At 42.9% G+C, this 21,268-nt stretch overlaps 1 protein-coding gene across 3 annotated transcripts in view; it reads left to right on the plus strand.

The window, feature by feature from the left end:
• The first annotated feature begins 5,783 nt into the window (after window positions 1–5,783).
• Window positions 5,784–21,268, plus strand: part of Cab39 (calcium binding protein 39) — a 59,861-nt gene continuing 44,376 nt past the window's right edge. The window contains exon 1 of one of the 3 annotated variants that reach the window (XM_021163322.3): window positions 5,784–6,178. The gene's annotated coding sequence lies outside the window, so the exon portion shown is untranslated. Of the gene's footprint in view, window positions 6,179–6,803; window positions 6,906–13,356; window positions 13,413–21,268 lie in introns of those variants that run through there. The other 2 variants (XM_021163330.3, XM_029474973.2) reach the window with 2 other exon arrangements.

Consider the following 21,268-nt stretch of genomic DNA (forward strand, 5'->3'; position numbering starts at 1 on the left):
TTGCAAATTGTATCTTATATCTTGGGTATTCTAAGTTTCTGGGCTAATATCCACTTATCAGTGAGTACATATCATTTGAGTTCTTTTGTGATTGGGTTACCTCACTCAGGATAATGCCCTCCAGGTCCAACCATTTGCCTAGGAATTTCATAAATTCATTCTTTTTAATAGCTGAGGACAATGAAGATAATTAACAAGGCTCCAGGAACTTCTCAGACAGTAAATAATTCTGAGAAGCCTTTTCTTTCCATAGCCCCTTACTGTACAATCTAACCCAGAGAAGACTAGGTATCTAGAATTGACAACTCTTTCTATGTACCCTGTCCACAGTAAGATATCAACCAAACTTAATTATTTCTAGCATTTACTCCCTTTTCAAAAGTTTCTTGTTATCCTGAGTATTTCAAGTCAGGACACAGTATTTTTTTTTTAATAAATGTGGGTAATAACATAATAAAGAATCCCAATTTTTCCTGAGATTGATTTTGTTCTCTTAAGTAACCAAAAAAACCCCACAAAGTTAGCAAAAATTAACAAAGACACAAGCTTTTTGTCCTTTAGGCAATCTACACACACACACACAATTACCTACCACAAACTTGTTTATTTCCTCTTGATGCTGCACCAAATCACTAGGTACCTACAGGCTCCAAACAACACATGCTCAACTGCATCTGCATGAGAGTGAATGGAGACCAGAAGATCAAGATCAGCTCCACTGAGCCAACAAGACAGACTACAGGCTCAAGACCCCACCTCAAGACCCTCAACATCTACAAAATTTCTTGTCACCATATAGTGTCGTAGGCGTAGATTTTTTTTTTCCAAAACCTACTTTATTTAGGGTTCTTAAATGCTTTACCCTCCCTTTCAATCCACTGGTCAGAGGTAGGGGAAGGGAAGGTTAATAGGAAAAGGGTTTTGTGGCTCTACTTAGAAGAAGAAGTTCCTTGTGGCGATTCCACTCTTCATTGTCATGATACCAGTAGTTCTGTTCAATAGCAAACAGCAAACACAAATCAGTAGCTTCAGCAGGAAAAAGCTAGGCTCCAGTGAATTGGCACAAATCTGGATACCATGAGAAATACTTTGGCACATTTTTCTCTACAAAGTGAAGACCAATGAAGACCAGCAAAGACAAGCAAAACCCAGTGAAGACCAGCAAAGACCAGTGAAGACCAGCAAAGACAATCAAAGCGCAAGAGGGTCCTCTCACTGTTTGTGGGCTTCACTTATATTTTTTCTAACCATCATGTGCACTCTCAAGTGTCTGTTTTCAGCAAAACATCACATGCGCTCTCACAAGACGGCATCCAGAAAAACATCATGTGACAAAAGTGAGCTGTTAAAGAAACCAGAAATTTCTACTTCATAAGGTATCTTAAGTTTGAAGCATTTAGGGCTTGGAAACCTTTGGAGGACCTCATTTAGGGAGAACCAATTCTTACACATTTCAACAGACATCCAAAAATTCTACCTTCGCATCAGCAGATATGAGACTAAAGCCCATTTTACATTTTAATTATTTAATTTTATTTTACGTGCATAAATGTCTTGCCTGTATGTATGTATGTGCAGCACGAGCATGTCTGGTGACCTTGGAGATCAGAAGAAAGCAATTTAGACCCTAAAGTTCCTTGTAAAAAGTCTCACAAAGGAAGCCGGTGAGCTGGCTGGCTCAGCATGTAAAGATACCTGCCACCAGCTGGATGATCTGAGCTCCACCAGGACTACTATAATGGCAGGAGAGAACTGACCAATGAAAATTGTCCTCTGACCGCTACCACATGTGCACTACAGAAAGCATATGCTATAGCGACCTCCTCCTTCCTTAGAAACCCCAGGGAACTACCTGTGGGGAGTCTGCCATGTTCAAGCCTCATCTGTCTTCTAGAATCTTCTTAGCAAGTTGGTTCTCTTCAGCTACAATCCAGTTTTCTCTGTGCTTCATGGTTTCACTGTTTCTAGCTTGACTTCTTGAAGTCACATCTGAGGTTCTCTGACTCCGGACTGCTTCTTCATTCCTTTTTTTTTGTTTGTTTGTTTTTTGGTTTTCTCTGTGTAGCTCTGGCTGTCCTGGAACTCACTCTGTAGACCAGGCTGGCTTTGAACTCAGAAATCTGCCTGCCCCTGCTTCCCAAGTGCTGGGATTAAAGGCTTGCACCACCACCGCCTGGCTGCTGCTTCTTTACTCCCAATGCTCTCCAGGAAGCTGTTGCTGTTCCCAGCAGGTTCTCCTCAGGCCTGCTGTTTCTTACCCTTCTTTAGATTGCTGATTAGTCTTGCTTTCCTGGTTTTCCTCCCAGCTTCTGATTGCTCCCAGATAATGCCCATCTAAGTAAATAGCTCTACCATCCAAACAGTTTCCCAGATCAAAGCCAGTCTTCATTCTCTCTTATCTCCATTACGTAGTTCCCTCTACAAATGTCAATCAGATTCACGTTGACTCGAGCGCACTGTGGCGGACCCCAGCTCAGACCCCATTACCTCTTGCCTGACTTGAGAGTAGCCTCTTACTGGTCTCACTGTCTGTATCCTGGCCCTCCTGTGGTTCCATGTATGTCTGATTAGAGAGGTGTTTTGCATTCCGAAGTACACATCTGAATGGCATGGTGCTTGTTCAGCAGGGGCAATGCTTTGGGTTTGGATTTCACCCTGAGCGCTGCACTGGGGGTGAGGGTCGGGGTGGAGTGACAAACAACAAAAACCAAACACTTGTGCATGCAGCACTCAATAACAAAGTTTCAATGTGTACCTACCCACCCTCCCAGAGCATCCATGCTGAAGTCCAGGCTCCTTAGCACTGGAGGACATAGGTTTTCAATGATTGCAGTTTTGCTTATCTTTCCAATTTTATCTATTCCCTTCCTCCCCACCCCCAAGTCGAAGCTCCACATACACAAATCCTTGCACAGAGGCTGGTCCTCTAACTCACCATGCCTTTTGTGCTTCTTTCATGTTTCTCCTTAAACATGAACCCCATTATTCAACGTCCTAGGTCTCTTACAGGCTTCCTGCCTCCCTCTCCTGTAATTGCCCATTCGCGCCTGTGTCTTTCCTGGACGCCGAGGGGAGCTACCTATCAGCCAGTGCTTCGCTGCCATAATTCAAGGTCCTAGTTTACTCTCAAGAAGCACCTGCCAAATAAACAAATTCTAACGAGATTTGGAGCAGGTTTGGTGAGTCTGAGGGTGTGGACTGGTGGGTGGATGGGAAGGGAGGCAAACAGGAGTGCTGGAGAGTTCAAACTTCAAGAGCAGAGCCATGGTGGAAACTGAAGTGTCCAGGGTGGGGCTAGCCTAGTGGCTGCTGACGTGCAGTGGATGTGAAGGTCATTGGGATAGCACAGTAAAGGGACCGTATCCAATAGGGTGAGCTGCAATGATATAGCCAGGTGAATGAAGGCACTGGGTGGGGTAGGAGGGAAGCCATGAGTCAGGCTCCAAAGTCCTTTCCTAGAGGGTCTAATTAAGGGAGGGAAGTGCCTCCATCCTGTGGCCCAGCATCAGCAAGGAAGAGGAAGAGACGGCATGATGGGAGATTTACACAGGACCAGCACAGGCTCTAGGGAGACAATAACAGCAACAGCCCAGGCAAGCACAGAACCCAGTGTTCTGTGTCCACCACACAGGAAAACAAAGGCCCCCTGAGAATGTTTCAAAATGAAGATGCAGAACTTTCCAAAAAGTGGCATGGCCCGAGAAATAGTTTAGTAGAAACAGCTTTCCAGAGCCCTCCCGTCCCCAATAGAAGAATATGGAAAATACCCCGATTCTGTAAGAGGCCATCAAAAGCTGTCTGGCATCTTCTCTCTGTAACTGTGGGTAGAAGGTAGCTGCAGCCTTTGGCCCTTTACAAGAGAAATTTCACCAGTCTGGCTAGTTTCCCTAGAAGCATTCGACATGTCCAAGATGAACTATGCTTGGTTGAATGGATTTTAAGTGTTAACATGCTGATGGTTTTGTTTGTTTGTTTGCTTGCTTGCTTGTTTCTTGACACTGCATATCTGTCTGGTCACCGCGAGAATGACCTTGAATTCTTCATTTCCCCCCTCCACTCCCAAGTGCTAGGATTACAGGTGTGACACATGCTTGAGCACAGACACATACATATACGAACAAGATCACACAAATTAAGGGGGTGGTGTGTTGAGACAAGATCTTGCCATGTGGCGCTAGAAACCTGGAACTCACTACTTAGATCAGGTTGGCTTCAAATTTACAGTCTTTGCTTTCCTAGAACTAGGATTATAGTGTAACAGGTTTCCAGACCTTAGCACAACGGATGCCATGATGAAAGTACCATTTAGGCCCTGAGACTCAGGACAGAGGCAGCAATACCTGCCAAAAACAAGAGAGAACAAAGACCTAATCCATCAAAGTTCATAGTTCCGGGAAAGTCCATAAAGGTACTAATCTTGCTTTTTGGCTTCTGTAGTTCTGCAACTAGACTGGATGACTGTTCTTGCTAACCGAGGTGTGACAAGCCAGGATATGGCTTTGTGTGTGTGTACTTAAAAAGGGGGGCAGGGAGAGCCATTGAGTTGTAAAATAAATAAATAAATAAATAAACTCACCCGAGAAAGGCTCAGGACTATACTTGAACCCCAAACACCCAGAGTAGTCACTGACTGGTAATAGAGACTTTCTACCGGCTTGAGCCCATGTCTGAGTGATCTTCTCTATTGTTATGGATACTTCATACTGCTATCTTCTCTATCTCCCTCATCTTTGTCTCAGCTTTCTTTGTGTGCATACAAGCTACCCACGACTGAATCCAGGATCTACCATACATATAGTATAGCCTGAGCTACACCCCCGAGCTCTACTAGAGGGTTTCAGCAACCCCCGTCTACTGTATTTGTGGAATTCTTCTGGCCCTTCACTCTGATCTTCATATCGCAGTCACAGTGATCACGACCTTTTAAAAACGCCAAAGCCTGGCCCTTTCCTGCTCCAAATCCTATGGATAGCTTGCTTCTCTCAAGTATTGAAGTCCTCACAGGAGGCTCACATCGCCTTGCTTCCTCCAGGAAACCACTTCCTTAGCACACTGTAGCTGTTCAAAATCCTGTCACATTGTTAAGTATATAGCAAAGGAGCACACATGTGGCATTTTTGAGTTCCAGACTCTGTCATCAGATCTCTGTAATGTATTATTTCATTCCTCTGGGTGTGTGTTCATGGCACTTGCTACTTATCTATCTATCTATCTATCTATCTATCTATCTATCTATCTATCTATCTATCTATCTATCTATCTATCTATCTATCTATCTATAGGCAGAGTTTTTCACACAGCCGGGGTTGACCTCAACTTGTGAAGTCTAGGATGACCTTGAACTTCTAATTCTCTTGAGTTCACCTCCCAGTGTTGGGATTACAGGCATGCACCACTAAAATCCACTTTGGAAAAAGTAGGATATGTACCCTTGTTGGATCTTGTTTCTTTGGAATATTTCATCATTTTTTTCCCCTGTCAGGAGATGCCAAAGTGAAGTTACAGGTTCTGCCCAAGCATGAAAGAACCCATTTGAACAGTTTTGAGCCCTCCGCAGATGTAAAGTTTTAAGACTTGAGGAAGTGGACGTGTGTTCCTCCAGGAACTAGCAAGTAAGGGGCGCATAGACGACGACTCCAGCTCCCCTTCTGCTTTTTCTCAGTGCCCCCAGCTCTTCAATTTGCCTGCGACTCAGGCGTCCAGAGTCCGCCCGGCCGTCTGGGGGAGCCCGAGTACGCAGAGGGCGTTGCGGCGCCGCCCGACGTCCCGCCTTCGGCGACTGCGCAGTGCGCACGTCAAAGCCGGGCTCAGGCCGGAGCTGGGCGCGGGGCGCCAGGAGCCGCGCGGCCTGAGAGAGTCCGGGGCTTCAGTAGCCGCGCGAAGGCTGAGACAACCTCAGAGGCGAAGGCAGTGCCGGACCTCACGGTCACAGCCGCAGCCCTACCGAGCGCAGCAGCGCGGCGGCCACAGCAGGAACCCCTGGGCCACCGTCCGCCCGCGCAGCCGCCGCCGCCGCCGCGGGAGCCCGTCGCCCGGAGCAGCTGCGGGCGGAGGACAACGGAGGGCCGGAGCGTCCGAGCCGCGCCGAGGGGACCGAGCGAGCAGCCCGAGGCGGCGGCGGCCGAGGACGGGGACGGAGACGACGCGGAGAGGGAGCTCCCTGGCCCGGCCCAGCCCCGTGAGTGATCCCCCAGCCCGGCCCTGCTCGCGACGCGGACGCCCGCCGGCTTCCGCCCGACCCGCCTCCATTTTCCCGGGTGGCGGCGGCGGGAGCGGCCCGGAGCAGCCGGAGCTCCGGGCGCCGCCCTTGTCCTCACCCGTACTAGGCTCCGGGGGCCTGCCGGCCCGGGCTGCGACTAACCCGGGTAGAGCTGGCCCGGCCAGCTGTCACTCCCGCCGCTCCGGGGACTCCGAGCACCTAGCCCCGGGCTCCGCGTAGCCTCACTGTTAGCGGGACGGGGACACTATCTTTGTAGGGGACCTTTCAGGAAAATGCCTAACTGATTTCTGGCTAGGAATTGTGCGTTCGGCGCGTTCCCGGGTTCGGTTGGAGCAATCCAAAGCGCCGACTGCGTGCCGGTGCCGGAGCGACTCCGAGGTGAACCCAACCCGGAGGTGCCCTCCCCCCGGGAGCTTTAACGCGGTGATGTGAGAGATAAGACGAGTACACAAATAGCTAAGATACCAGGCAGGAGGGGATAGATAAGTTCCGTTTAGGAACTACCAATTGCTGGAAAGGTGCTCCGGGGTGACTGGATCTGTCGATCGTTTCCGCCTTCCCACGAACCTAGGAGGCTTCCTGGGCGAGGCGGTGCTAAACTGGGTCTAGAAGACTCGATTGGATTCGGGAGAAGGGGGTTGCAGTGGAGAAGGGCGTGGAGGGGCAACAAAGCTGGAGGACAAAGGTACAAAGAGCATGCGAATGTTGCTAATTCCATCACCGGGTGCCGCGATAGGTGGGGTAGACTAAAGAGGCAGTTGGAGTCAGATCTTTGAATGCTGTAGAGGAGCTGTTTGAGCGACCTTCCACGGAAAACTTAGAACTCATTTTTCAGTGACTCATGAGGCCGGAAATGTATGCTAGGGCATATTAAAGGCGCTCTTGAGAAAGACAGGCGAGCAGAGAAGGCCACAGTCAGGACTTAACATTGTTTCTTAAATATAATGCAGTTTGAGGTCGATTTTGACAGCTTCCGGGATATTTAAGTAAATCTATGTCCAAGCCAAGGAAAATACCTTTTGTAGAAAGTGTCACTAGATGCGTGCTTATCTGAAGTAATTAAAAGAGGTGCCTAAATTAACCTTCTCTACACACAAGGCATTTGCTTTGGTGAGTTCTCTAAAATTTCATCAGAACTTCTGGATCCCTGTGTTGGAATTGAACATTAAACTGTAGATTTATTTAAAAAAAAATAGTAATAAGAACTGACCTGTTAACAGTCTAGACAGTTGCACACACACCATTTTTCTGGAAAGGTAAAATTTTTCTTGTTAGTTTTTAGTTATGAAAATATTGGAGAGCCAGAAGTGAAAGTTTTTAAGCTCTATTTTATAGGTTTAAAAAAATTAGCAAGTAATTAGTAACTACTAAATGCTTACAATATATGACTTGTAAGAGTTGCCTTAGAACTTACTATTGGTTTTGTAAGTGCTTATATGTACAAGGAAATCATACTTTTTTCAGTCTTACATTTTTCTTTATCAAAGTAAGATCTAGCTGCTGCTGCTGGTAGTGGTGGTGGTGGTGAACGCTTTTAGCCTCTGCACTTTGGAGATGGAGGAGGGCCGGGCCAGACCAGGCCAGCCAGCTAGATCACAGTGAGAGACTTTGTCTTTTTATTCTAATTTTTGTTTCTTAAAGTAAGACATACTCTTTGAAACATGGAAGCAGTAGTCCATCTCTCCTTTTTCCACTTCCCCCATCTCCCCCACCCCACCCCCATCTTTTGAAACAGTGTCTCACTGTGTAGCTCAGGTCTTCCAACCTGTCATCCTCCTTCTGTTGGGTTTCTAAGTGCTAGAATTACAAAACAGACTGGGAATTTTTTTCTTCAAGTTTTCTTAATCTTATCACTTAGATTTTGTTGCTGTAAACATTTTTGCATATTTCCTTTCTGGTCTTTTTCTGTGTATATTTTCCTAAAAATATATTAAGTACATTCATTTATATATTTGTTTACTTATTGGCATTTTGAAACAGCCTCTTACTCTGGCCCAAGTTGTCCTGGAATTTGCTGTGGAGGCCAAGCTAGCTTTAAAATTCCAGATAGTTCTCCCGACTCAGCCTCCTAAGTGCTGGGCATGAACCAATAGAACCAGTCTGAAAGTTTTCTTAAATATTTTATTAGGCTTTTACCTGTCAAGGTTGCATTGTTACCTAAGGCTTCTTGTTAGAAGTCTATTTATTAGCTTCTCATCAAGGTTTGGACCTGACTGCTGCTTATTGAATGTATTTTGTTTGGTAGAATACATTTATGTGATCGTGAGGAGTGGAGAAGAACACACAGACCTCTGCTATGTGAGCAGGAGTACTTTTAGTAGGCCACTGAGGAGCTGGAGAGGTTAATAGTGTGACCTGCTCCTGAAGAGGACCTGAGTTCTGCTGTTGTTGGGTTCCCAGCATCCAGTTTGGTTCACAACTTCCTGTACAGCCCCGGCTCCACACACTCCTGTCCTCCACTGACACCTGAACTCATGTTCACATACCCACATGTGTACACAATTTAAAAAGAAAATTAAAGAAGGACATGATGAAAAGAATATATTCGTGGCCAATATAATCTGTTGTGGACCCACCTACCCTTTGGTCTACTACTAAAAAATAGTCTATACTAGGGCTGACTACAGAGCTAATTACTTTTTGATCATGATATCAGAAGTCAGGCTAAATTTTTTGTTGGTTGGTTTGTTTGTTTGAGATAAGGTTTCTCTGTTTGTTTGTTCGTTTGTTTGTTAGTTTGAGATAGGGTTTCTCTGTGTAGTTCTGGCTATTCTGGAACTCATTTTGTAGATCAGGCCGGCCTCAAACTCAGAAATACCTGCCTCTGCTGTGCTTAAAGGCCAATACCACCCAACTTTGTTCCTGTAATTTTCTTTTTTCGGAGACAGGGTTTCTCTATGAAGTCCTGCCTGTCCTGGAACTCATTCTGTAGACCAGGCTGGCCTTGAACTCAGAAATCCGCCTGCCTCTGCCTCCCAAGTGCTGGGATTAAAGGCGTGTGCCACCACCTCCCAGCTCTGTATTTTTGAGAAAAGGTCTGATTCAGTACCCTAGACTAGCCTGAACTTAACTTTGTAGCCTAGGCCAGATACTGGAATTACAGTTGTGTACACCATATCAGTACCATATCCTGAAGACTTGAGTTTTCGTACGATTAATATGAAATAGCTTAAAAAGTCCTATTGGGTTTGGCTTTACAGTTTGTCTTATGTGAATCTCTATTGTATATTGCAAAAATATATACCCTCAAAGCCTTTCTTTTGGTCCATTTTTTTTTTTAAGTATAGATTTTTGTAGCAATTACTGTTTGTTACTAAGAGTGTAATTTTCCTGAGACAGTTGATCACTGACTGTTGATACTTGTTCTGTTGGCCTTATAAATATTTACATATAGACACAGGCACACAAACTCCCCCTCCCCACAAGCATAAAAGATAAACTTCATTAGTAGATTAGAGTTTCAGGGAGTGTCTTCTGGTTACCATTGTTGGTGTGCCTGGGTTGTTTTCTTTTGTTGTTGGGTTTTGGGTTTGTTTTTTTTTTGTTTGGTTGGGTGTTTTGTTTTGTTTTTGTTTTTTTGAGACAGGGGTTCTCTGTAACCCTGGCTGTCCTGTATCTAACTCAAGCTGTAGACCAGGCTGTAGACTAAGGTTGGCCTTGAACTCATTCATTGCCATCAGCATCCTGTGTGCACACATACATAGGTGTTGGTGTGTATGGTCCTTTGCTGTGCCATGTTTATCTTACAGAACTTACATGTATAGTGTCATTTTAACTTTCCCCAGGAAGAGGAAGATAGACTTGTGATCTATAGCAGCTGTGAATTTAAACTGACAGACAAGGGAGAATAGCATGCTGAGAATTGCAAGAGGTCAGTCAGGTGTGAAGTAGCCCCAAAGGGGAGAGTGTTTGTAAAGCCTGCCCATGCCCTTTGAGTTGGCTGTGTACCGCTCATACCTATCCCTTGATTATTTCTTCTATTTTGAGACCTTGTTACTCTTAATACACAGATTCAGATCAAATTGTTTTTTAGCTGTAGTTTTTTTTTTTTAAAGATTTATTTATTTATTATATGTAAGTACACTGTAGTTGTCTTCAGACACTCCAGAAGAGGGAGTCAGATCTCGTTACAGATGGTTGTGAGCCACCATGTGGTTGCTGGGATTTGAACTCCGGACCTTTGGAAGAGCAGTCGGGTGCTCTTACCCACTGAGCCATCTCACCAGCCCTTAGCTGTAGTTTTATGTTTACTTGTTTATGTGTATATTTTTTGGGAGGAATCCGGGCAGGGTCTCACTGTAGCCTGGGTTATAGTCTCCGACTCACTGTTGTAGACCAGTTTAGTTTCCAGTACATTGTCTTCCTCCCTCACTTTCCTAGGTACTGGCTTATGGGCATGTATCGCCACACTCATTTCTCTGTGTGTTATTTGTTGTACATTTTCAGGGCATTTTACAAAGAAAGAAAACCTAGTTAACCAGTGTTTAGTGGCAGCCTGGTTTTATTGAGCAATTATTCTTTGCAGCATTATCTGGTGGGTACATTGTTTAAGACCAAGGAAGTACAGTAATGTTAAAACATCACAACTCATCGATTAATTTTGATAAAATGTTTGCCTGAGAAACAAAACATAGGTTTTGTGGCTTGGTATTAAGTTTCTACTTTATAGCCTTGTCTAATGGCCAGTAGCTTGCCTTCTAATAGGGTGCTGTTAATTATATTGGTCATAGTTCTTCCTCCACAAATTACAAACTTGCTATATTAAGCACAGGGGAAAACAGCCTGACCAGGTTGTGGTTTACACGTTTTTGTGGCCCATTCTTGGGTTCATGGGTTTGGATAGAGAGCAGGATTAATCTCGGGGTTAAAGACATTCTGTTTGGACTGGGATCCTTAATCTACAATGGGTTCTGTAACCCCAGGCAAGTTGCTGAGCTCCCTTTTAGCTTAGATTCCTGAGATGGGAGTGACCTGATTACATCTAAGAGGCTAGTAGGGGTAGTAGACTTGTCATGTACTAACTGTTCAGACATCATAAGTTTTGTAATGACAATAATGACTGTTCTGGGTAGAAGAAACTTAAGAACTTCAGAAACAGTCTAGCCAGAATGATTCTTTCTACATATGGAAACCCTGAAGCCCACTGTAGCTGAGGCATTTGGTTAACTCTGCAGGCAGTTTTCTGTAAAGTGCAACCACTTGCCCAGGGTTGCACAGTTTATGAGCTGCAGGGCTGGGACTGGAGCTGGGGCTCTTTGTTCATCATGTAGATTACTTGAGTGGAATTTTTGTAGTAATGTTTTTTGATGCTTTATGCTTTATGCAGTAATGTTGTTTGAGCCTGTTTTTTAAACATTAACAAAAATTATATTCGGTATATATTAAATGGTCTTTAACACAATAGGCATTTTGTTTTAGCATACAAATGTTCATAATTATGTTTGGAGTAGCAGTCTGAAGATTAAGGGTGAACTAGAGATCAGGGGAGATGAACAAAAATTAATACATAAAATTGACATGGCTACCATTGCATGTTGACATGTTTGACAAATGTCTGAGAGGGTAGTGCCATCCCATCATCATTACAGTTGGGAAACCAAAGGGAAAGGCTTATCCAAGGTCTACAAATACTGAAGTTGAGCTGAGATTAGAAACTAGGTCTGCCTCACTTCAAAGCAGGAACTCTCTGGACCTTGCACTACTTCATCATCTGAAATTGTTTGTTTTTCTCAGTAAGGATTTGGTTTCTTGTCAAGGATTTTTAAGTTAATATTTTAAAGTAAAAGTTTATAAATAAAGGGCTGGTGAGATGGCTCAGTGGTTAAGAGCACCGACTGCTCTTCCAAAGGTCCTGAGTTCAAATCCCAGCAACCACATGGTGGCTTACAACAATCAGTAATGAGATCTGACGCCCTCTTCTGGTATGTCTGGAGACAGCTACAGTGTATTATATACATAAAATAAGTAATTCTTAAAATAAATAAATAAAGGCAGTTCAGGATTTTTAATAGATTTCTAAACAATAGCCACATTTTATAATCCAAAAAAAGGGTCTGTTTTAAATGCTTTAGCTGTATAGTTATAATTGCTTAGTAGTTTATTGTTTATGTAGGCCAGCAGGTAGCATTTATTTATTTTTTATGTTACTCCTACTTTGAGGATGGGAGGTATGTGGGTAATATGCAGGGCTGGGTTCTGAATGGGGTGACTAATGTTATAGCTCTGGGCTTCAGTCATTGTTGATTCTACCAAGAGGCCTAGGTTGGAAGCCTCTAGAGTCTAGATTGCTCCTATTTTCTGTGACCATGTGTGGGGATGTGACTTAACCTTTGTAGCTTCTGGGGTTTTGTTTGTGGTCCTGAAGGCTGTTCCTTTATTAGAACTTAAAGGCACGTGACTACACTTGAACATTTTTTTCTTCCAGTTGGTCAGGTGCCTGGAGTTACTTCACACTATTTGTCTGCATAAGGTAACCCAAAAAAAGTCTATTTTCTAGTTTTCTACCTTTGTACTTACAAAATGTTGAGAACTAATGTTATATGTTAGTAAAGTACAAGTTCAGTAAGTCAGGTGATGATTAACAAGCTCTAAAAGGGAGTAGCATTGCCACTGTTGTGAAGTCCTATGAGCTGTTTGGGGAGAAAGGAAAGGCATGAACCAAAGGCACTGAGAGGAAAGGAAGGACCAGATCTGTAGAATCCAGTCGGAGACGGCCACATACTGGGTCTTGCCTGCTCTGGGTTGTAACTGTGGTAAAAGACACTCATTAACTAACAACTCCTCAGATGACTTTTGCTTGATTTACATGTTATGAATATTCTGCTAAATATTGTTTTAAATGCCTGGCTTCAAGAAGTTGTTGATCTATCTAGACAGTTCTTTTCTGCTTTAATGGCAGAGTATCAGCCAGTTTATCTTCTGATACTCCTGGTAGGCATGCAGGCAGGCATACTTGGCTCACCAGTATAGTCTATGCAGATTTTCTGGTTCTTACCCCTTTACAGTCCTAACTTTATCATTTGTTCAGCCTTTGAGTTATGCTTGCTATAAAAGTTGTTTGGAATTAAAAGCGTTGTTTGTTTGTTACAGGGTTTCTCTATGTAGCCTTGGCTGTCCTAGAACTAGCCCTGGAAACCAGGCTGGCTTCAGTTATAGACATTCACCTGACTCTGCCTTAGTGCTGAAATTAAAGGTGTGTGCCCTGGTTGAAAGTTTTTGGGTTTGTTCTCACTTTTGAAAAAACTTGTTAAGGTTTCTTCTTCAGTTTGTACTTTTAGGAAATAAAATGTTTCTGTAAATAATAAATGATCCAGGCATATGATATTGTGATAAAATTTTGCTTTAGTCCATAAAGATGAACTGCTTAACCAGAGTGCGTTTTCCTGTTCACTTATCCATGTTGTATTTGTACTTGAAAGGGATTTACATAAGAGAAGAGATTGTGCTAGAAAGTTAAAGGAACCCCTACCCTTTTTCCTGTGAGTTTACTGAGTCGTGTTTTATGGAGTAGTCTTGATAGATCAGTAGCTCTGTTATTATGAGTCTTTGGGGGTTGGGGAGTGGAGCAGGATCTCATGTCCAGGCTGACCTTGAATTTTCTGTATAGCTTAGGATGACCTTATATTCCTGATTTTTCTGCTGCTGATTTATATTGCTGATTTTTCCCAGGTGTTGGTTACAGGCATAAGCCAGTTTTTTTGTTTCGTTTTAATGATTGATGCCAGGACCTCATGCATTCTGAGTGGATGTTCTATCACCAGACTTTAGGCCTTAGCCCCGGTGATTATTTTTCTGCAGAGCGTGTCAGAGAAAAATAGTGTACATTATGGCCTTTTCCAGCCACGCCAGAATGGGCAGGAAGCAGTACTTCCCAACGTGCTAATACGGTTATTTGGTCTTGATGTCCCTTTCCCTGGGAAGACTGACAGAGACCTTAAAGTAGGTTCCATCGGAATAGGTTGAGAAATGTTCTCTTATCACACTTACTGGTTTATTTTCATAGCATTTATTTTTCTGTTAACTTTTTTTTATTTTAATAGCAATCTTGCTTTGTTCTTCTGCCTGACCTGGAATTTGCCAGGTAGACCAGATTGGTCTAGAAAGAACTTTTGGCCAGTTTCTTGCTTCCTGAGTGCTGGGATTACAGGTGTGTGCTACCATACCCAGCTGGGAGGTGATACCTTTTTATAGAGTTAAATTTGTTATTTTAAAATGGGTATTTTATCTGCATATATGTGTATGTATCACATGCATACCTAGTGCCCATGGAGGCCAGAAGGTGTCAGTCAGATCCGCTAGAACCAAAGATACAGATGGTGTGAGCCACCATGTAGATGCTGGAAATGGAATCCTGGTCCTCTGGAAGAGTACTGTACCAGATCTGCAGTGCATGAAGCAGTTTTTAAACCTGATTGTGTGTGATGTTTTCCAGTATTGTAGGTTTGTTAATACCTGTTATGAGCTATTAGCGATAACTCACCATGCTATTTAAGACACTCTAAGCTTAGGTGACACTGATTTATAGTCGCAGGAAATAAAAGAGAAAAAAAGAAGCTGTACCAGAGAGATGGTTCTATAAATGAAATAGGTTAAAAGCTCGTGTTAATAGAGCCATAAGAAAGGACTTAAATCCCACTTATATGTTGCTGGGGATCATTTTGTATGCCCGTTCTTCCCCGACTTTCCTGTCTGTAAGATAAGAGTAGACTGATGTCTGTAAAGAAGTTGTAGAAGTTCAATAGGAAAATGCTGTGAATCTGGTATCTTCAAAGTTCCCGGTCCATGGTAGCTATGGTGACTGAAGCTCTCAGAGCTTTTCTTCTGTGCAGTCTGTACTTTGAGACATCTTTATGACTCTGGAAATGCTTTAAGAAGCCAGCAGTGAACCTGGACTCTGGTCTGTAGTTGAATGTGTCATTTGTTGTGATGTCAGCAGAAAGGACACACTTAAAAATTTTACCTCCTAGTTATGAGCTTTTTGGTACAGTATTGCACAATTAACAGATTTCTTTTACACAATTTCTTAAGTAAGCATGTAATTAGATACAAATGTATCCATATTAACCAAGCATCATGGCAAATGCCTATAAACATAGCTCTCAGGATGTTGAGGCAGGAGGATCCCAACATTTGAATCTAGCCTGGGCTATATAGTGAAACCCTGTCTAAACAAACAATGTACATGCTTGCAGTGGTAATTAGTTTCTTATAGTTCTTTTTTTAAAAAATGATTTTATGTGCATTGGTGTTTTGCCTTCATGTGTGTCTGTGTAAGGATGTTGGATTCCCTGGAACTAGAGTTAGCAGTTTGTGAGAGCCATCGCTCGCTCTCTAGCTCCTTTTTTTTTTTTTTTTTGTATTTTTAATTCACAAAAACAAAAATAAAAGTTGGTGTTTCTTATTCTTATTTTATCCCTATTTCTACAGGTTATTTTTAGTTTTCCTACTTATAGGTATATATTTCTGCTGCTGCTAAGGACTTACCCCAAGAAGAGAGACCTTTAAAGAGGTCAGTAATGGTGGGCCAAGTCAACTATTATATTTATGTGACCCATGACATATTTGAGTTTTTCCCCTCTTGATATTTTTTCAAACACTTAAAAAATTACGTTTCATAACACACCCACCCCACCTCACATAAAAAAAGGTCAGGTGTAATAGCTTACTTCTTTAATCCCAGCACTAAGGAGGCAGGATGATCTCTGTAAGTTGGAAGCCCGCCTGGTCTCAGGAAAAAAAAATATGTTTCAGCTCTAGTGAATTTGAATGAAGATGTGTGCACATAAATTTAGGGGCTTCCAGAGAACGGGGTATAGAAAGCCTTGGACCTAGAGTTAAAGGAGATTTGAGTCACCCAACATGGGTGCTGAGAACTGAATTCAGGTTCTCTTCAAGAGCAGCAGGCCTCTTAACTGCTAAGCCATCTCTCCAGACCCCTGGTGAACAGTTTATGGGAGTTCTGGTGTACCTGAAAAAGGGCTTCTCTGTTAATTTTAAGTACAAGTAGTGTAGTGGCTATTCCTGGTTGTCAACTTGACTATATTTGGAATGAACTACAGTCCAGAATTGGAAGGCTCACCAGTGACCCTCATCTGGAGGCTTGTTTCTGATCTGGATCTTGGTATGGAGATCTTGAGGCATTGTGGCTATGGATTCCAGAAGATTAAATCTCCGAGTTCAAGGTCATCCAGGATTAAAGGTGTGGTGGAACACACCTTTAATTTGGGCTACAACTTTTCATCTGGGATTAGAGGTGTGGTGGAACACACCTTTAATCTGGGCTACACCTTCTGCTGGAGACGTTATAAGGACGTTGGAAGAAGGGAGTCTGGCTCTTGCTCCTTCACCTGTTTGCTGTGTGAGACTAACTGCTAGATCCTTGGACTTCCACTCATAGCTACTACTGAACCATTGTTGGGAATTGGGCTGCAGACTGTAAGTCATCAGTAAATTCCTTTACTATATAGAGACTATCCATAAGTTCTGTGACTCTAGAGAACCCTGACTAATACAAGTAGTGAAGTCACTAGTCTAGAGTATGCCTATAGCAGAGCTGTAGACCATGCCCTCTGTATACGCCAACTCAGTATGAGAATAGCTTGTGAGTTCCGTGCTGCTGTAAGCAGGAGGAACAAGATGAAAAAGTAAATAATTACCACCCTGCTCATGTTTACCAGTTTGTGGTGCATTGTCAAGACATACGTATTCAGCCCATTTATAAGAACCCAGTATTTTCAGGTGTTTAATCAGTAAAACGATAGTCTCAGTTATTTACATTCAGAACTCTGGGGCAGAACCTAACTTTGTACACGCGGTAAGTATGTTTTTTGTGTGTGTGTGTTCACAAAAGAATGGGTTGTAGACCCATCCTGGAGCATAGCCAAGCCAAGCCTCCTGGTCCGGCTGTGTATTACCAAGTTAGTATCAGTGCTGGCTGAGGAGCTGAGAAGAAATGACCTCTTACGGGAAGACGAGAAGTTCAGGTACCTTCCTTTCTCAAACAGGAGAGGTAGAGCCGGAACTTTGTGTGATTGCTGGAGGCCAAAGCCAGGTGTTGATTCCTAGAAGCTCCGGACCATTTATTAATTTCTCTCTTTCAGCGTCCTAAGTAGGGAAAATATTCAGACTGTTTTAAGTTGGACTATTTTTGATGTCTTTATGAAGTAATTCTAGTGTGCTAGTTAAAGTTTTGGGTGTTTTGGGTTGTTTGCTTGTTTTTGTTTTTGTTGGTTTGGTTTGGTGTTTGTTTGCTTCAACTTGTTATAAACTAGAGTTATTTGGGAAGAGGGAACCTCAACTAAAAAACACCCTCATCAATCACATTGGCCTTAATGTTAGTAAATCCTGTGGGGTTTTCCGAATTCCAGACTTAGGCGGGTGGATCACAAGGTTGATTGTAACCAGCCTTAGTTACAGTGAGATTTTTTTACCTCTAAAAAGAAAATCTTCTAATATTGCTATTCTCTCCCTTTACATACCATGCTGGCCAGGGCAGCAGGCAGCAGCAGGGTTGTTTTCTAAGCACCCATGCTCAGGAAGAACTATGTAGTTAGCACTCTCTCTCGTCTTGGAGAATGCTGGTCAAAGAAAGCCCAAGGCTAAGTAGCCACCCATGCCAGGCCCACCCAGGCTCTGTGGCTTGCATCCTAAAACTCCTGTTGAGTTTCTCTGTCTGTGTGACTAGAAGAACTTGGGCTTGCTGTGAGATACACAGGTGAGGTGAACAGAACAGCACACAGATATACCGGTTGTTACCCTCTTTAACGAGTCCCTATTTCACTACATTTGCTGGTATTTTATAGTTCTAGAGCCATTTTGGTAAGTGCTGGGATTAATCAGCATGTTTCACTGCACTGTAAACTAGTAAAATCAAGTTCTGCTCAGTAGCCATATTTTATACAAAGATAGATACTTGATTTCTTTTTTTTTTTTTTTGAGACAAGGTTTCCCTGTATAGTCCTGGCTGTCCTGGAACTCACTCTGTAGACCAGGCTGGCCTCGAACTCAGAAATCCGCCTGCCTCAGCCTCCCAAGTGCTGGGATTAAAGGCGTGCGCCACCACCGCCTGGCAGATACTTGATTTCTTGTTAGCAGTATTATAAAAGTCAGAACAAAAATACTCAAACTATGAAAAAATGAAATCTCTGAGAAATATTTGGGATCACTGGGAAAAAAACTAAACTTTTAAGAAAGTATAAGATCCTAAGAAAAGGTGACATAAGAGTTCCTGTGTTCTCAAGTGGGAAGACTATGAACAAGAAAATCTCTCATCAGTGTATTACTGGCCAGAGAGTACTCTTAAGGTGTATTATTATTATTAAATTGAATTTATTTAGTGTACATACATTCATGTGTATTGTGTAAGTGCTTGGATGCACACATGCCACACCTGTGGAGACCAGAGGACAGCTTGGATGACTTGGTTCTCCTTCCATTGTATGGGTCCCAGGGATCAAACTCATGCTGAACCATTTCAGTAAAGCCAGCTTACGGAACTCAAGATATTTAGAAACTTACTTAATGGCTACAATCACAGTAGTGGGACAGAGAAAGGATTTGGGAGGTGGGGGAGAGTATGTGTTACTCTGGCTATTCTGAAACAAACTCTGTATATCTAGGCTGGCCTCTAACTCAGATCCACCTGCCTCTGCATTACCAAGTGCTGGGATTAAAGGAGTGCACCGTACCACATCTGGCCCTGAGAGAGTAGTAAGAAACCTTTAGACAGTTGGTGTTGAAGAGAGATCATGTGAAGGTTCTAGGCTTTGGAAAAAAAATGCAGTCAAGTCAGTGTAGATCTGAGGGCTCACAAGAAGAGTGTTTGCTTAGCATGCTTGAGACCCTGGATTCACTTCCCAGAGCCACCAGAAAAAAAGGGCAAACACCATGAGGAAAATAAAAATAATAAGTGTGCCTGAAAATGGCATTCAGTTCACCATCCAGGATGATGGCTGCTGATGGGAGATTGAAGAATTGGGACATGTGCCTCAAGGGGAAAATGTCATCCAATTTACCATTGGGGTGGATGGATGTTGATGAGAGATTGAAGAGTTTGACATGGGAATGTTCTCCTGTAAACATAAGGAATTGTATTTGCCAAGGGAGAGTTGTCTTCCATTACTAAGAAATTCTTAGGCACAGGTGACCCTGTGGAGGTGCTTTGCTCTTGCTCGATAGGAATGTGAACAGAAGCAGAGTGGAAGCATTGATTGGCTAGTTCAAGATAGTAAGAGGTAAGAGATCAGTCAGAGAAGTGTATGACTTTGTGTTTGTCCTCACACAGTGGCTCAGTTAATCTCTGTTGATTCCAGATTGTTCTGGTTTAGAGAACAGTATCATTCTACAATTTACTGATGCAAGAGTATAGCTGTCTCCACCTAGTTTGACTCTAAGGACTAATTCTGGAGTCAACTCACTCACAGGTCCTTTGACAACAAAGCAGTTTTTAGAAGATTCACTTCTCTGAGAATGAAAGCTGTAATGTCACAGTACATCTAACTATAAAATGTTCTGCCTAGCCCTGAGTCAGTCTTGAAAGGAGATATACTAAGCAACTGTGCCTGCATGCTCTCTTCCTTTGACATTACATCCTCAGGAATTATTACAAAGAGAATTTGGGTGTTAAGTATTTTTGTTGATAGTTTTGTTTTTAATTTTGTGTATGTGTGTGTGATATGTGTGTTTCTCTATGTGTGTGCGTGTGTCTTTCTCTCACAGAGTTGAGGGCCATATATCAGTTATAGGTGTCTTCCTCAGTCCATCTGTACTGTATTTCAAAGGTGGGGTGGATTGATTGATTGATTGATTGATTGATAATTGATTTAGAGGTAGGGTCTCACTATGTAGTCCTGCCTGGACTCTAGTCAGATCAGACTGGCTTAATCCATTTTGTTTTGTTTTGAGAAATAGACTTCTCTGAGCCTCAAAGATGAGTTCTAGGGGTCTGCCTGTCTCTCTCTGCCCCCGACCCACACCCCAAAGCTTTGGGTTACAGCCTTTCACCATCAGTCCCAACTTTTTATAGTGGGTGCTGGGGATCTCTGCTCAGGTCCTAGTGTTTGTGTTTTTCTGAAGGAGCCATCTTCTTTCTTTTCAAACTCCTGTTGTTCACCTTACCATAGAAAACAAGATAAGGAACTGTAGAAAAACAGAAAAAAATAACTCTTGGGTTAGGGTTAATACACAAATCAACATCAGTCTTGTGTACTGTCAGGTGAAATCCCACATTTGGTTTTGAATAGGGTAGCTAGAATAAGGAGTCAGTTCCAAGACTATGTAAAACAGGCTGGCCACTTAAAGACGCCTGACATTTCCAGGAATTAAGGTCAGTATAGTGACTACAAATGAGCTACTTAGTCTTAAGATATATTTTATTTTTATGCCTAAAAGATAATATTGGCGTGGAGTGCAGTATTATTAAATCATTATTTTTCTGAGTGGTCTAAACCCACTTGGGATTCTTCCACTTTGACCTGGAGTTGTGGGATTGTAGGCATGTATCAATGTACCATGTTAAAGTCATTGATTTTCTGATGCTCTGGTGCTGTCATAGAGACCTTGTAATAATGCCTCCAAACATCTTATTAGACACCAGAAAGGTTCAAGGTTATAATCTCAGGTAACTGCTCTGGCTTTAACAAGTGGCTAATCCTAGTGGACAGCACTAATAGCTGCCTCTGAAAAGTAAAGAGCTTACCCATGGCTTGGTGCAGATCTGAGTACCTACATTGATTTAGATGCCAGTAAAATGCCAGATGACTTGGCATGTGCCGGCAATCCCAGTACTTGGGAAGCAAAGGTAAAAGGACAAGTGTGAGTCAGCTTGCATCACATATGACTTAGAGATTAGGTTCTATCTATGACATCCAAGTCCATTATCTCAACAGTAGGGACGAGGTGGTAGGACTGGAGCGGACTGACCTCTTACTCCAGAACCCAGCTACCACAAAGTTTGAACGCTGCTTTCATCACCATAGCTAATGCCATTTCCATCTGAAGGTGCTTCTGCGCTTGTATTATTCATCTCCCATGATTTTGAAACAAGTTCGC

The sequence above is a fragment of the Mus caroli genome, unplaced genomic scaffold (assembly GCF_978045245.1).
Source record: "Mus caroli unplaced genomic scaffold, Mus_caroli_1 scaffold_1, whole genome shotgun sequence".
NCBI lineage: Eukaryota > Metazoa > Chordata > Mammalia > Rodentia > Muridae > Mus > Mus caroli.